Source organism: Octopus bimaculoides, chromosome 24 (genome assembly GCF_046866305.1).
Source record: "Octopus bimaculoides isolate indiv1 chromosome 24, ASM4686630v1, whole genome shotgun sequence".
Lineage (NCBI taxonomy): Eukaryota > Metazoa > Mollusca > Cephalopoda > Octopoda > Octopodidae > Octopus > Octopus bimaculoides.
This window is the reverse complement of record NC_142951.1, coordinates 35566469-35583968: the sequence shown is the minus strand read 5'-3', so window position 1 is coordinate 35583968 and position 17500 is coordinate 35566469. Positions and strand designations below refer to the sequence as shown.

The 17500-nt window shown below is 37.5% G+C and overlaps 2 protein-coding genes across 2 annotated transcripts in view; one reads left to right on the top strand and one right to left on the bottom strand.

The window, feature by feature from the left end:
* The window catches only part of LOC106867932 (uncharacterized), a 62353-nt gene that overhangs the window by 11784 nt on the left and 33069 nt on the right, over positions 1–17500 (top strand). Inside the window, exon 2 of the mRNA XM_089341432.1 lies at positions 9256–9340. The gene's annotated coding sequence lies outside the window, so the exon portion shown is untranslated. The remainder of the gene's footprint in view (positions 1–9255; positions 9341–17500) is intronic.
* The window catches only part of LOC149131275 (uncharacterized), a 56722-nt gene that overhangs the window by 35636 nt on the left and 3586 nt on the right, over positions 1–17500 (bottom strand). The gene's annotated exons all lie outside the window — the stretch shown is intronic.

The following is a 17500-nucleotide window of genomic DNA, read 5'->3' as shown; positions in this document are numbered from 1 at the left end:
TCGTCTTCAATACCCCATCTGTAACTTGACCGAATTCTGGGGTTTTGCATTCCCTTTTGCGACAGTCACATTCCTGGCCATAAATCCTGTTAATTACCCTCCTGGGTCCTTCATCATGGCTTATAAGTCAATATATTTATTTTTGTTGCTACATTATGGAAAGTGAGAGATGTTAAGCTTACATTTGGCATCTCGTAATTCCTCTGGAGGAAAGGTATGAGAGTCACCACTTCCCAAAGGAGAAATGTCAGTCATAATTGTTTGTTTCCTCACCCTTTCATGATATGGTGGAGATCAGAAACGTTAGCACGCCAGGGGAATTGCTTAGCGGTATTTCGTCTGTCTTTATGTTCTGAGTTCAAATTCCGCTGAGGCCAGCTTTGCCTTTCATCCTTTCGGTGTCGATAAATTAAGTACCAGTTGCGTACTGGGGTCGATCTAATCAACTGGCCTCCTCCTCAAAAATTTCCGGCCTTGCGCCTACAATAGAAAAGACTATTTTTGTATTTTAAGATTGCGAGCTGGCAGAAGTGTTAGCACGCCGGACGAAATGCTTAATGGTATTTCGCCCGTCACTACGTTCTGAGTTCAAATTTCGCTGAGGTCGACTTTGCCTTTCATCCTTTCGGGGTCGATAAATACATGACTGCTCTATGCTTTCAAGTGTGCTTCTTTTGTCGGATATATGATACACTGACGATATATATAAATATATATATATATATATATATATGTATATATATATATATATATATATATATAGTTCCAAACTTATCCTTTTGATTATATATTTAACTTTGCCTTCTATGTTTTCGATGTCTATAAAATATAGTATCAGTCATATACGGGGGACGGTTTACTCGACTCAACCCCCCCCCCGCCATCTCTCTTAGAGATTATCTGACTGTTTCGGCTGTTGTTGTGATTGTTGTCGTGGTAGTAGTTGTGTGGTGAATATTCTGATAGTCGTTATTGTTGTTGTTTATGCTGTGGTAACTTTGATGATGCTGGTGGCGATGGTGCAGCTAACGGTGGTCGGTGTTACATTTAAATAACCTGTGGGAGGGAGTGACGGGGGTGGGGGTGAGAGAGGAGTTGTGTAATGGATCAGCAATAAACTTTGATGGCAGAAACAGACAAAACATTAACATGTAACTTGATTATTATTGCTGTAATTAAGAATAGCGCATGCGCAAACAATTGCTACATATACCACTCACCTAACTATATCAAATATACACCAGATTCGACCCTACACACACACACACACACACACACACACACACACACATATTACAAAGTATGTATAAATGTGTTGCAAACAATGTGTTATATATATATATATATATATATATGTCTGTGTGTGTATATTTATGTGTGTGTGTATGTATATGTGTGTGTGCTTTTGCGTGTCACCATACACACAGGATTTGTGAATGGGGAGATATATTTTCATCTCGGAATCGGAAGATGTGAATAAGTGTATGTGTGTGTGTGTGCACGCGCGCACACACATACACAATATATATATTGTATATATGAAATACTGAATGTGTGTGCATGTATGTGTGATTGTTACATGTATGTGTGACTGTTACATGCATGTGTGTATACATTTATTGTTGAAGAGAGAGGTATTTATGAGAGATGGATGTGGCGTATGTCGTCTGATTTCTTCAGTTGGTATCGTCTGTTGCTGACGATTCACGACCACCATATTGCAATACGGCGTCTGTCGGCTGGACTGTTTGAGTGAGCTGGAAATAATAGCACACATTACATACACCCATACACACTCAAACACACACATTTACACTCATTCACACACACATACCTGCACCACTGCATATATACATAAACCCACACACGCATAGCCACATAAACGTACACACCTAATAAGAATTGATCGTCTTTTTTTATCAATGTAGAAAACATAACAACCTAAGAAGAAGCATATATATATATACATATATGCATCCATACATACATATATACGCACTCACACTCACGCACAAGCGCACTCACGTACACACACACATTAATATATAATTTTGTCATAAGGATTCATAAGAATCAGGGCACATGAACTCGCAGGACGCCAAAAATGGCTAGTTACAATAACAGAGCTCACGGTGAAAGAAACAGCATTGAAGACATACCATAGATATGTAAGTACCAAATCCAATTTAAAACATAGATCCAACTCAGCGGTTGGTCCTTCTTGTGGCGTAGGCATAACAAGTAAACACAAGCGACGGTGTTTAAATTTACAACAGCTGTTTCGATTGAATTTTATTTATTTAATGTCGTCATAAAAGATTGCGCCATGATATATAATCCACCATCATCAGGTAAGGGACTACGAAGAAGGAGCTAGCAAATTCAGAAGTTGTCGACTGACAAAGAGCTGAAAGGACAATGCCATAGACGAAAAGAAAGACGACGATGGTAGCGAGTTCCAGAGAACAGCAGTTTGAGCAAAGAAGCAATCAGAATGAAAGGACTTACGACAAACTTCTCTTTTAATAATTTTAAATTTTTTGCAAAGATGTCTCACTCTTTTTACTTGAAATTCACAATCAGCTGATGATAATAATGTGAAAATACAGCGTCTAAACGTGTTAGATTTCCTATTTCTTCTTCGCTATCATTTTCGTTTTATCATGGTGTGATAAACAAGCGTACACTCTTCTTAGTTACAGTTTCATTTGGTACCGATGGACAGTGAGTCGTACAACACCCTATTATTTCCGTAAAATGCATCATAAAACTTGTAAACAGAGGAGAAATGTTTGATAAAGAAACTTTGGTACTTCTTTGCACTTCTGTCTGTCTGTCCTTTGTCTCTCTCTCTGTCTCTCTCTCTCTCTCTCTCTCTATATATATATATATATATATATATATATATATATATATATATATATATATATATATATAGTGTAGATTAAAGCAGATTGTATTTATTTTCCTTTACTCTTGAATTAAGATGTTCTATGTGAAGAAATTTGATATATTCCGCAAAGCTGCCAGGTTTATTAGTGTTGCAGCTCATTCGGAGACTTCTTTATCAGCAACACTGTCTGCTATTCTCCTACTTAGGTTTGCAGCCAATTTTTTCAAAAACGGTCGACGAATAATGTAAGGATTTACCTAGCGTACCAACTTCCCTGTTGGTGTAAATTAGGGCCCGCTATCTCTTAGTAGACAACACAAAGTGGTTTCCTAAAAGTTTATGATCGATGGAAATGTGAAGGTCAAATTATTGGGATATTGCAATGACATAATTTCTTAGCTTATCAGCAGACTACATAAAGAGTGCGGTAAGAGATTTACTTGGAATGTACTTAGAAGCACACACACACACACACACACACACACACACACACGCACGCACACAGAGGCGAGATATTTATTAAACACACGCTACTAATAGTTTCAGTTTTATGGTATTCTAACTAAACAGTTATAAAATGCGCCATGCATTTCCAACCAATCTTCCAGGTTCTGTTTATGCGTATACAGAGTTTAAAAACTTGGACATTGGACAGTAACAAAGAAAAAAACACGTGAAAAAAGAAAAGCGAAGACGGTTGATGCAAAAAATGGAACGAAAAGAAAGAAACAAAAGCAAGAAAACTAAGATCCCTATCCTCTCTGACTACAGAAACCACAATTAATGCAGTTAATATACAAAAAAATAACAGAGAATATGTCAAAGTCTGCGACACAGCAACTCAATCTGAAGCCGGTGGTGTTCTCCAATTCGACAAAAAAAACCTGTCCATGCGTTTGCACCTGCTAGAAATTTCAGATCTGGAATTAAGTAGTGTTTTCCTTCTTATCTTTTGTTATATTTTCACTGTCCAACATCTTTGTTTTCAAAATATAGATAAACAGAGCTTGAAAGATTACTTGCAGATACATTGCATAGTTTATTAATATGCTTAAAGTATGAAAAATGCATGAAACTATTAGTAGTTCTTTCGGCTGTCTATTAAATTGATATATATAAATATAGTCGACCGTGAAGGTAGTCGGGGCGGCTGTCATGTCTGGAGTATAAGGTGGAGTGCTATAGATTAATGTAGGGAGAGACACTTGAGATCAGAGCGCGCCGCAGTGAAACATATTCTGCAAGCTCAGCTCTTATCAGGTTTTAGTTTATTAGACACAATGCGCGCATGCGCGTTTTTGTGCGTGCATGCGCGCGTGAGAGAGAGAGAGAGTGTGTGTGTATAAGCATGTACATATATATGTATGCATGGGTATATGGATGGATGGATGGATGGATGCAAATACCTGAAATGCAGGTATGTATGTATTGTCGCCTTGATGAAAGTTTCGTCGTTCCATTTGGCAGTGTCTGGAGGTGTGTATATTAGCAGACAGTAAATAGCTCCACGTTTAGATTTGGAAACTGAGAAGAGAGGCAATGAAGATGGGAGTAGCAGACAGTTAGTGGGGGGGGGGACACCACCAGTTAGTGTCTGGGACGAACAAATCATGTGACTTAAAGAGAGACAGGGAGGGAACGAGAGCATTGCATCCTCGGTTAGGGAGGTCTTTCGTTGCACCTATTTCTGTGAAGTTGGACATCAGATGATAGTGTGATATCATAGTGCCACACTCAAACATAAATTTTGTTCATACATACATGCACACGTACATACGTGTGTGTGTGTGTGTGTGTGTTCGTGCGTGCGCGTGTGTATGTATGAATGTATATCCTCTTCTTTTTTAATTATTTAAATTCTTTCACTGAGAAAGAAACCGGTTTCTAACAAAGATTCAAAGCTCCATCGTTGGAATGTAGATAACGAAAACAATGTCACATTTTAAACTTTTAAAAAGTCTTGCATATTTTTACTGTTCCACTTAGAAATTGTATTTGTAATACGTGAGTTTGCTGGTTGATTTCATTTTCCGAAAACCCTGGCTTATCCAGATTGTGACTCAGGCATTTGCTCACAAAATCAAATGCTCCGATTATTACTGGTATCAATGCGAATTTTTCAATCTGGATTTAGAAGCTGAAAGTTTCGAAGCAATTGTCCATATTTAGCCTCTTTTTTCTTTGATTTTTCAGAGATATGTATGTATGTATGTATGTATGTATATATGTCTATATATATGTGTATATATGTATGTGCGTGTGTATGTATGTATTTATGCATGTACGTACGTATGTATGTGTGTGTGTATGTGTGTGTGTATGTGTATGTTTCTATCTGTATGTATGAGTGTGTGTCTATGTATGTATGTATGTGTGTGCGTGTATATGTATGTGTGTATGTATGTAGGTCTGTGCATGTATGTATGTGTATATGTATTTATTATGTACGTACGTATGTATGTATGTATGTATGTATAGATTACGTTGTTTACAAAATATTTACATCTTTAATTGTGCGCGTTTTAATTAATTCTGTGTCAAGATGTCGTGCAATAAAATATACCACTATATAGATTGTAGGGTTTAAATATTCGTGTGTGTGTGTGTGTGTGTGTGTGTGTGTGTGTGTGTGTGTGTGGCGGAGGTGTAAATCTGATCTGTATGTGTATCGAATATGTATATCTGTGTGTGTGTGTGTGCATATGGTGGTAGCGGGGAGTGTGTGTTTGTGTGTGTGTGGGGGGGGGGGGGGGTGAAGATGAATGACAGAGTCGGTAGCGTGTCGGGCATTAAAATTTGTGCAATTTACATTCTGAGCTCAAATTTCGTCCAAGTCTACCTTGCAGATAACATTTCAATGTCTAAGAACGAGGTCAGCAGTGATGGATGTAAACAAAGAAGAACTCAAAAACGATGCCCCAGAATGGGCGAGTCTAAAAGCAATACTTTAAGTACACAGGAATCGGTGCCGTGTATTTTGAAAAATTAAAAGGCTGGGGAGATGGTTCACAACGCCTTATGGAAAGGCATTTCTCCACCACCTCAACGTTCACAATTAAATACTCCTGCCTCCCATTCTCTTCCCCCACACTTTTCTCCTCCTCCTCCTCCTCTTTCTCTTTCTTCTCTCCTACCCCCACTGTCTCTCATATGCACCAAACTCAATGATTTTACATAAGAGACTACATTACTCAGCGTCGCCTTCGTCGTGTGAAAGAAAAGCAATAGTTAAGTTAGTGTGAGTATATTTAATGTAGGGAGCATAAAAAAGTGCAATTAGAAATAATGTGGTGAAGAAAAGATAACTCAATGAGTAATTTTGTTTCACAAAAGACAAACAATTCTGGGTATGTTTCTGCCTTATTATGACCTCATCAGTGGACAACAGACTTTTTATGTCGTTATTGACAACATCGTGTTTGAGAAAAGTTCTTGGTCAAGCGAGTCCTTGTCACAGTTTCGAACCTCAGTTGGGGCCTGTAATTTTCGCATTGCGAATACAAATATTGTTGAGACGCGGAGGTACTTTCTGGCGGTAAATAAGTGGACTAGATTTACACTTGTTTGAAGTAACAAGTGACATAGAAGACTGATCGTCACCACCAATACGAGACTACTCACCACCACAACCACCACAACCACCACCACAACCACCACCATCATCAGTAGTGGCAGCAGCAGCAGCAACTGTCTCTAAGAACAGCTGTAGAACTCATCACGTTTCGGTAATTTAGCACTGACGACTCCCCACAGAGGTGGCAGCGGTGGCGGTAGTAGTGGTGGTGGGCAGAGGAGCATCATGAGCATGGAAGAGAGAAGCAAGTGAGGGGAGTTGGATAGGCTAGACGTCTGAGTAAGAGAAAAGGGAATTGGCGAAAGAGAGCTTGTGGAATGTAATAGTGATGTATTAGGAAGACAGAGACAGAAAGAGAGTAAAGACAGAGAGAGAGAGAGAAGCGGTAGAGGCAAAATAATAGTGATGGTAGTGGTGGCAGTAGTAGTAGTAGTAGTAGTAAAGGCGACAGAGGAAGATATTTAATTGAACTTGAACCTGCGGACGATTTTCTCTCGAACTTGGTTGTTGTGAACCCAAATGTACAACAGCGGCGGGGGTAGGGGACGGGTTTATTAAGAAGCACCACCAGTAATATAGAGACAGGGGTGGCGAAACAGAAGGTGGGAGTGGCAGACAAACGCGAATTTGCATTGATTTAGCAAACGACTTTACACGATGTGTCTGGAAGAGATAAGGGTCACAGCGTCCTGGTGGGCTCCTCCAGAAATCATCGCTTCTCGTGGAGGGTGGGAGGCCAATTCTGGGCTCACCTAACAAAAGTTATTAAGACTAAATAATTTAAAAACAAAGATGGCGGTAAAACTAAGAGGATTAACATTTTTTTAACTACAATTTTTTGATGTATCAATAAAGAAACCTTTTGCGAGTTAAATAGATGAAAAGTGGAATGAATGGAGGTAACACGTTCAGATCACATCGAGAGGTCAAAAATGTCGAAGATTAAGTAATAATTATTTGGAAAGCGTGGAATTAGCAACAATCTTGAGTGGACAGAGCGGGAGGGGGGGATGTCTTCTGATTCCAAGAACACCGTAGACTCTGAGGAATGACGGCAATCAGAAATAATTTCAATGTCGCGATTTTGTAAGGTTAAAAAATGTGATTAATTTTATGATGATTAAAAACTAAGATTCATATTTTCAAACGATGTGGAATGTTGATAAAAGATAAACAACAGCGTCTGACATTTTGACAACGGAATTTTGTTTTCTTCAAATATTTTGAAAATTTCTTCCCACTTCGCCTTGCCAATATGGGGAAAGGGGTGAACTTGAGGGTTATAGGCGATGCCCCCCACGCCCGCTCCTTAATTATTACTAAATACAATTTGTTGGTTTTAGTATATTATTCTGATATTAAAACGAGTATTCTAGTTTCTACTTTATAAGTAACATATATATATATATATATATATATATATATATATATATATATATATATATATATATATATATATATATATATATATATACACGTGTGTGTATGTATATCTTGGATCTTCGTGCTGTGAAATAGAGTAAAGACAAAACTGCTCAAAGGTTTTCTCGCCACTTCTAGAGAACGTATCTTTTGTCAGTTCTAAAGTACACTAGCTCCCTACAGCGGTGAGTCTGACAACTAACGACACCTACTTCGAACTAACAGGATTCGTCCCATCAGAGATAAGTCCAAAGGACACAGACCCCGTTGATGACAAGATAGGGGAGAGACTGACCTTTCATCTCCTGCCTCCGCTCCTCCAGCCATCCACTCAACCACGCACACACTCTATTAATGAAGACAGCTTACACCTAATTTCTGCTCAGTTTTTGGTGCAATTGAAATATTGGTTAATGATTCCTCTTAGAAGTATTTTTATCAGTTTAACAACGAAAGTACGTTTGCTATTTCCACCAGACTCTCTGGCTCTTGTCTGCCATTCTCCCAGAGAGATAAATTAGAGATATATATATTTATTTATTTCTGGGAATCCATAGATAACTGTTTCTACGAAATTTTATTGTATATCGATCGTTAATTAGGTTTTCCTTATAACTTACCGTCTTTTCCCGTTGCAGAGCAAAGAAGCGAGGAAGCTGTTCAATCTTTTTATCTCTCTATATCTTATATCTATCTGGACCTTCACTCTGCTTCATACACACATACATACGTGTGTGTGTGTGTGTGCGTGCGTGTGCGTGTGCGTGTGCGTGTGTGTGTGTGTATATATATATATATATATATATATATATATATATATATATGTATGTATGTATGTATATATGTATATATTCTAAGTTATTAATACTTGAACAATGTATTTCTGCATTTCTATTTACGTGCGCCAATTTCCGAGGAGAATGTTTCTACTGAGCTTTATTTTTCAAACGTGTTGGTCTTAATCCGTCGCCCGGTCTAATACCACCACGTACCTTTACTGTAGTCAATATATATATAAATATATATATATATATATAAATAAAGGACATCATCATCATCATCATCATCATCTTCAAGGCGGTGAGCTGGCAGAATCGTTAGCGCGCCGGATGAATTGCTTAGCGGTATTTCACACATCGCTACGTTCTGAGTTCAAATTCCACCGAGGTCGACTTTGCCTTTCATCCTTTCTGGGTGTCGATAAATTAAGTACCAGTTGAACACTGGGATCGATGTAATCGACTCATCCCCTCCTCCAAAACTGCTGCCCTTTCAGCAAAATTTGAAACCATTATTATTATTATCATTATTATTATTATTATTATTATTATTGTATCTTACTACTGGAAGATATCTTTTCTCACAGCTCTGTCATGGATTACCCTCGATGAACATTTACCAAAAGTTGGACGATTTACAGTTGCCATTTGTCTACAATTAACTCGAAAAGGGTAAGAACTGAATTTTTCTAAAAAAATGTTCTCGTATTTTAAGATGCCCCCCCACCCCCACCCAGATATTTTGAACATCTTGCATTAAGTCAACATTCAACCAAACATGTCAGCAGAACATGCCCCTATAGTAGGCAAAATTGATGCGAAAAATCTTCACAAAATGAACAAAACATATTATGGAAAAAGTAGTTGCATTCTTGTTTAAAAATTAATGGTAATTCCAGTCTTTTTAGCTAAACAGTTTGAGTTGCTTAACAACGACAATAGTCATGCGTAAATGTCTTCCCGACCAAACAGACAAAACAGCTTCGTACTTTCTGGCAATAAGACATATTTTGAATATTAATGAATTAAGAAGACATTTATTTGGCAATATTTTGTAACAAAATCAAAAGGACTCCTTTTTTTTTATCATTTAAGAAAGAGAAAATAGTTCTGTGCTTCTGTAACGCAAGAATCGGAATGCGTTGGCTCGTGCTGGCGAAGCAGCTCTTAGAGTTATGCATATGACGAAAGAATAACCAGCGAAAAGGAGATTACTTCCGCTGAACTATTGAGAGATCTGCAGTTACTCTATCCAGATGACAAGTTCAGGTTTATGCGCGCGCACGCACACGCACACACACACACACACACACGCACACACACACGCACAAACACACCCATATGTACTGCATATTTTCTGTGTAAAAGAAACACACACATATATAAGCACATACATAGTAAAAACATAAATATATAGACATATATACACTGATGTCTAGGTTATTGATAGAGGTGTATGCGTGAGTGTATAGAGACATACATGTGTCTACGCATGGTGGTGCAAGCGGTGGTGATGTGTCAGTCAAATGTGTGTCACTACTTTCATCTCATTCCGACCCCACCTCAAGATTCCTCAGCACCACCGCCACCTCACTTCGCCTAAGTGCTGGCACCTGAAGAATTGTCTCCCTGCCAACGTCTGCGGGTGACGATTCTTCAGCTGATCTGCCTTGTTTTCTCCTTTCAACACACAGCAGGTGGTTGCTCAAAACAAGCTCTACAATTCTACGAAGGAAGAGAAAACGTACAATTATACATGCATGCATGTATATATATATATATACACGCATACACATCTATCTATCTATCTATCTATCTATCTGTATATATATATATATATGTATGTATGTATGTATGTATGTATGTATGTATGTATGTATGTATGTATGTATGTATGTGTGTATATGTTTTATATACTGATTTCAAGCTTTGTGAGTAGATTTGGTCGACGGAAACTGCAAGAAGTCCGTCTAACAATCGGTGTTGGTGTGTTTGTATCCCTGTAACTTAGCGTTCGGCAAAAGAAACCAATTGAATAAGTGCCAGGCTTCAAAAACAAAGAAGCACTACAAATTTAAGGCGGTGCTTCAGTATGGCCGCAGTGAAAGATAAAAGATATACACACATATCCATTTATAAGAGACGGCCTTCTTCACAGTTCTGTGGCAATTAAATGATGCCAAGCTCAAGGAATTGGTCAACCCAAGGAAAGAGGAACAAAGAAACGCGCTCTGGAATCGAACCCTGAGCAGCCAGAGCGAGTGTTCTAATCACACAGCGAAGCCTGCATATATTTGTAGCTGTGCTTCGAAACACATGCGTATACACACACACACACACACTTACATTCGCTTATACATGCACTTTCTCCCCCTCTCTCATCCCCTTTCTCTCCCTCTTTCTCTCCCTTTCTCCCCCTCTCTCATCCCCCTCTCTCGCTCTCCTTATTTATATACGCATACACATGCACACGAACATACACACTCATATAAACAACCACTCTATCCCGAGTATATATTTATACATACATCTACACACAAATGTCCATATACACACACGTTGTCCGGCCGTACCCACCCCTCTCCACTATTCTGTCCCCTACCCTAACCATTCGGACACCGCCGCCCCTTACACAAACCGCGCCCTCGTGGACAGCTGGTTTCCATGACAACAGCAAGCGAAACTGGTGTTGTTGTTATGACAAATATTTTGCGAAGACGTGAGGTGGGTAGGGGGGGGTTAGAGCGAGGGGTATAGTGTCAGGAGGAAGGAGTGAGGGGAAGTGAGAGGAGGTTGAGATGAGGAAGAGAGAGTAAGAAGTAACAGAGAGTGCTAGAGTAGAGGGTGTGAGGAGAGAAAGAGAGAGAGAGAGAGAAAGCAGGAGGCGATGGTGAGTGATTGAGGAGAAGAAAGAGGAACATAATAAAGACTAATGAGGGATCACTTGGAATTAAAGGAATTGATATGTCGATAGACAGACAGACAGACCGACAGACAGACAGACTGAGAGTAAAGACAGACAGACAGACTGATAAACAGACAGACTGGCAGAGAGATAGACAGATCTGACAAACCCACACACACACACACACACACACACACACACACACACACACACATATACTGAAAGAGAAAAAGAGATGAATAGACAGACAGACAGACAGGCTGATAGATAGATAGATAGATAGATTGTAGCTATCTACATATAAATAGCTATATTCTATCTATAAGTAGATTGATAGAAGAGTAATCATATGCGGATACGCGCGCACGCGTGTATGTCCAGCCACCCATCTATCGACCATTCTATCTATCAATCTATCTGTCTGTCTGCCTGTCTATCCATCCATCTATCTATCTATATATATATATATATCAATCTATCCATCCCCCCAACTACCTACCCATCCGTCCATCCACCCGTCTGTTTGTCTGTCTGTCTGTCTATCATGCAGATAGATATGTTTGTATCATTTTATATGCATATATGTGTACGTGTGTGTGTGTGTGTGTGTGTGTTAGTGTAATAACGTGTGGTGTGAATGCGCGTGCGCGTATATATTCGGATAGAAAGGATGAGGATGAGGCAGTTCAGTGAGGAATTGTGGTGGACGGGGTAGGGGGGGGGGGGGGTAGGCGAGAGGAAACAAAATGCTACAAGTTTGGGATGGTCCCATGGCGGACAAAGATCACATTCATTCCGATAGTGTGGAAATGGTAGTTGGAGGGGATGGTGAGAGGGGTGATCGGAGGATGTTTCCAAAGTAGGAAGTTAGTGTTTTAGTTAATGTGTGTGTGTGTGTGTGTGTGTGTGTGTGTGTGTCTGAGTGCGTGCGTGCGTAAAGCTAAGTAAAGCTGAGTGTGTGTATTAGGAAAAGACAAGGGGGACAGTTACAAGACCTGATGCTATCGTTCCTGGAGGGGAGAAGGCAGAGTACTGACGAAACAAAGCTTATTTTCTTTCTCTCTTTCCTTTATGTATATGTGTAGGTAGGTAGGTAGGTAGGTGTGTATGTAGGCCTTTTCTCCTTTGTCTCCTTCCAATATATATATATATATATATATATGTATATATACACGTAAATACATAATATATAGTATATATATGTGTGTGTGTATATATATATATGTGTGTGTATATATATATGTGTGTGTGTGTGTATATATATACTTTTTATATAGATCTACTCCCGTATGTATCTGTCTCTGTAGTTTTCTCCTGCTCTCTCCCTCTCCCCTTCTCTCTCCCTCTCCCCTTCTCCCCTTCTCTCTCTCTCCCTCTCTCTGTCGTTTTGTAATGAAACTAAGAAGCGGGGTGTTGCGTTGGGGGTGGCGAGGTGGCGATGGTTGCGATGGCGATGCTGATGGTATTTAAGATATTCGTTAGCATCAGGTGGTGGAATAACAAGCAATAGGGGAGGGTGAGTTTGGGTTTGGTTGAGGGGGTGAAGGGAGGTGGGGGTAGTGAACAGATAAAGCTACAAATTTTGGGTTGGTCCCGAGGCGAACCTCGGATCGTCCCACTCCAATATTGCGGTGTTATTGATGCTAAAAGAGCAAAGGTGTGGGGGGGGAGAGGGTGGCGGGTGCGGAATGACGTTAATAGAATATTTAGCTTTGTGGGGTGGCTGGCAAGGGTGAGAGACACACTGGACAAATGGGACGTCCCACAACCGGGATCAACCCACTTTAATATGGCCGGTCTATTGACTTTTTTTATTTTTGCTTTTAATGTTTACTGGTTGGTTGGTTTGTTGGCCGGTTGGCTGCATAAGAAAATGGCCGACATTTACGCCCAATTCCGTTATTGATCGATTTTACTTGGCGAACACACGCACACATACAAACGAGCACACACACACACATGCACGCGCGCGCATAAACACACTAAGTGAGAACCAGACCAGCACGCAGGCGCACATCATAGCAAACTGCATTGAACTACACACAGACATATGCGTGGCAGAAGGTTTTCTGCGTGTATTTATACATAGAATAAAGCATGAACATACACACACACACACACACACACACACACACACACACACACACACACACACATACATATATATATATATATATATATATATATATATATATATATATATATATACGTACGCACACTGACACACGTTCACGTGCGCACACACACACATGAACACACTTGAAAATATAAAAATGACTTACCACAAAACTCTAGGCTCATGAGACATTCCTGGAGCAAACTAGGAAAAGATTTTGTCTGCATGCTCTATGTATTGAGTCCTTTTTCTCCCACATTTCAACAAAAAGTGCTGTTATACATACATACATGCATAAAAACAGCCGTGTGGTAAGAAGCTAGCTTCCCGACTACATGGTTCCGGGTTCAGTCCCACTGCATGGCACCTTGGGCAGGTGTCTTCTACTATAGCCTCGGGCCTACCAAAGCCTTATGAGTGGATTTGGTAGACGGAAACTGAAAGAGGCCCGTCGTGTATATATATATATATATATACACACACACACATATATATATATATAAGGGTAAAGGTACACACACGCATACAGTCACACACACAGATACACACACACACACACACACATAAGCGTAATAGCATCGGAATTTGACTATTAAACATATATATCAATAAGGTGTTTATTTCTGCGTGTGTCGAAGTTGTATGGTGTCTTTGTATGTAATTTATATTTTATGATTAATGCATGCCTTATTAAACTCTTGTTTTTGTGTGGAGATCCGTTATATTGGTCATACATATATGACACTGCCTCGCCAACTCCCTGTGCACTTATAACAAACAGCAATTGCGATGTAATGCAACAAAATACAAGGAAAACGGATGGGGAAAAAAAACTTTAGTGAACAACACGTCTAGTCAAGAAGATTGCTCGCAAAAAATAGATGATTAATGATAGAGTAACAGATGACTAATGATGGAGCAACAGGTGATTAATGGTGGAGCAACTGGTGACTAGTGATGGGACAACACTTATGAAATATCACAATGCTAAAATAAACCAACAACATACATTTTAGAAGCAAGATTAAACACCCGACGGTAAAAGACTCATGTGCCTGTGTATATGTCTGTGTGCGCATGCTATGCATGTGTATATGTATGTGGGTGTGTATATACATATATGTGTATATGTATATAAAGATATGTGCATTTGATTGAATATATGAGTACATATATCTATCTAGCTATATATATATATACACACACACACACATATATATATATGCCTTTGTAAAATATGGTTGTAAAATTGCGAATAAGCCACACATATTATTCATGTATACATACATACATACATATATCCATGTGGTATATACTTGAAAATATATATATATATACATATAAATCTATATGCACATGGTGTACGCGTATGTATGTATAAGCATATATGTCTACATGTATGTATTACAAATACACGCGTATACGTGTCTACATATGCACATGAATATTATCTACATACACGTATGTGTGTGTATGTATGAATGTATACGCATGAGCATATATATATATATATATTTGTAAAAATATATATGCGTATGTACATATATATATATATACATATTTATTATATACATTTATATATATATACATATTTATTATATACATATATATATATATACATATTTATTATATACATATATATATATACATATTTATTATATACATTTATATATATATACATATTTATTATATACATATATATATACATATTTATTATATACATATATATATACATATTTATTATATACATATATATATACATATTTATTATATACATATATATATACATATTTATTATATACATATATATATATTTATTATATACATATTTATTATATACATATATATATATATTTATTATATACATATATATATATATTTATTATATACATATATATATATATTTATTATATACATATATATATATATTTATTATATATATATATATATATATTTATTATATACATATATATATATTTATTATATACATATATATATTTATTATATACATATATATATTTATTATATACATATATATATTTATTATATACATATATATATATTTATTATATACATATATATATATACATATTTATCATATACATATATATATATTTATTATATACATATATATATACATATTTATCATATACATACATATATATATACATATATATATACATATTTATCATATACATACATATATATATATATATACATATATATATATACATATTTATCATATACATACATACATATATATATAATGTCTGTACATATGTGTATATATAAAGTTGAATTTTCTTGTAAAGTATAATTTTAAGTATCCTTCACAATATATGGTCTGTATTAAGAAGCGCTCATTGCGAGCTAAATCGAAGGATTTGGGAAATTCTAGAAGGAACAAATCCAGGCAATCAATACAAATTCCAAATCATAATTTTAAACACTCAACCAAATAAATATTAAAATTATGATTTGGAATTTCTACTGTTTGCATAGATTTGTTCCTTCTAAAATTTTCCTTATTTATGCATGCATATATATATATATATATATATATATATATATATATACATATATACACAAACACATATACATACACAGAAACATACACACACATAAATACATATATATAATATATATGTATATATATTATATTTATATGAGCAATGTGTATATGCATATATATATAATGTACTTATATCTACAGTTATACCACTGTATATGTGTGGGAGAAGAGAGAGAGAGAGTGTGCGTGTGTGCGACTGTGTTGTTTTATATATGACTCAATCACAGACCTCTTTTCGTACAGTAGAATGCTGCAGGAGTGATTCCAAAACTTGAGTTTCAGCCAAAATATTTATCAAACTGAAAAAGGAAACGCAAATACACACTCACACACACACACACACACACACACACACACACACGCATACATTTGTACAGTGATATATTATGAACGCAGATAAACACACAGTTGCACATAAACATGCGCATATACACACACACCTTTAAGTAGTCCCCGTTCAATAAGACCGCTAGATTCTACAGTGGGACATTGCAATGCACTGAATATCCAAGGAAATTCAACAACACACCGAAGACAACAACAACTACTCCACTGGCTCATCAAAGAAAACTCTTGTACGGTATATCCCACCACAGATCATCAACCTAAAAACTTTTTTTCCATAGAACTTCCTCCTACACATACTCACCAGTAAACCCCACATGAATGGACACACGGTCACCAATTATTCAACTCGAACTTCATAAAGATAAGTTTAATTGAAGAAGCTCAATGAAAAAGGTGTCTGGCATCGGGAGGAGCCATAACTCATGTATTCTACGATAACACCACCAGCGAAGAATTGCGAAGTTACATGCGACCGTCGTAGTGTGGCGGGATCCCTCTTCAAAGTTAAATGCCTCGAAAGAAGAACAGAATATTGCGCATATGTGTCCTCCAACAACTGGTGATCTGAGACTATGAAAAGTTGTATTCTAAAGTCCCTTGCAGCAAAAACCTCAGCTCATTCACCTCTAGCGTCTAGAAAAACTCACAGTCCTATCCAAACTCATTTCAATAACAGATGATGACGAAATCAGCAATGCATCCCATGGACAATCATATCGACACAGATTCAAAGTCTACGACTTCCGACTCATTAGAAACTCAACCTTATCCCTCACTCAGCCCCAGAGTCCGAGACGAAACGTTCGATCTCAGCTTACCGCCATGTATCAAACTTTCTGCTCATCCCTGGTGACTAGACGAAAACAATGAATGTTACCACACACACACACA